This window comes from Frankliniella occidentalis, unplaced genomic scaffold (genome assembly GCF_000697945.3).
Source record: "Frankliniella occidentalis isolate FOCC.00 unplaced genomic scaffold, Focc_3.1 Scaffold4, whole genome shotgun sequence".
Taxonomy (NCBI): domain Eukaryota; kingdom Metazoa; phylum Arthropoda; class Insecta; order Thysanoptera; family Thripidae; genus Frankliniella; species Frankliniella occidentalis.
The window spans coordinates 3,057,888-3,058,372 of NW_026267134.1; the positions used below are offsets into that span (position 1 = coordinate 3,057,888).

At 40.6% G+C, this 485-nt stretch overlaps 1 protein-coding gene across 1 annotated transcript in view; it reads right to left on the reverse strand.

The window, feature by feature from the left end:
• LOC127749462 (uncharacterized) overlaps positions 1–485 on the reverse strand; it is a 4,926-nt gene that overhangs the window by 4,151 nt on the left and 290 nt on the right. The gene's annotated exons all lie outside the window — the stretch shown is intronic.

The following is a 485-nucleotide window of genomic DNA, read 5'->3' on the forward strand; positions in this document are numbered from 1 at the left end:
CTGTTGACATACGCTTGTTGGTCAGATGACACTGACATGCGCACAATTTAAATGACTTTCATTGAATAACTTTGTAGAATTAAGTTTGCATGGTTCCATCAAAGATTCCTTTCCACTACCATTTTACAAAGAGCACGAAACGAAACGAGGTTGTGTTGTTGGTTGTGAATTCCCTACCTGCTGTGATGAGGCAGGAAGCCATTCTGGTTGTTGGTAATGTCACTCCACTGTTAAAGGTGACATGCTCAGTAAACACACTGCCTTGTCCTTGTGACCGGCCCTGTGGACCATAAGATGGTAGGGAATACGATAGAAGACACTCGTTATGCATGTCTTGCTGACATATATCTATTGCAATTATTATTATTATTTCATTTTAGGTGTGATGTTATCATTCATGTATTTGAAGAAGCTCACAAAGTTACTGTGGATGAAGGTATCTGTGAATGTGGTGCTCAGCATGTCAAGGTTGAGTACCGAGAGGT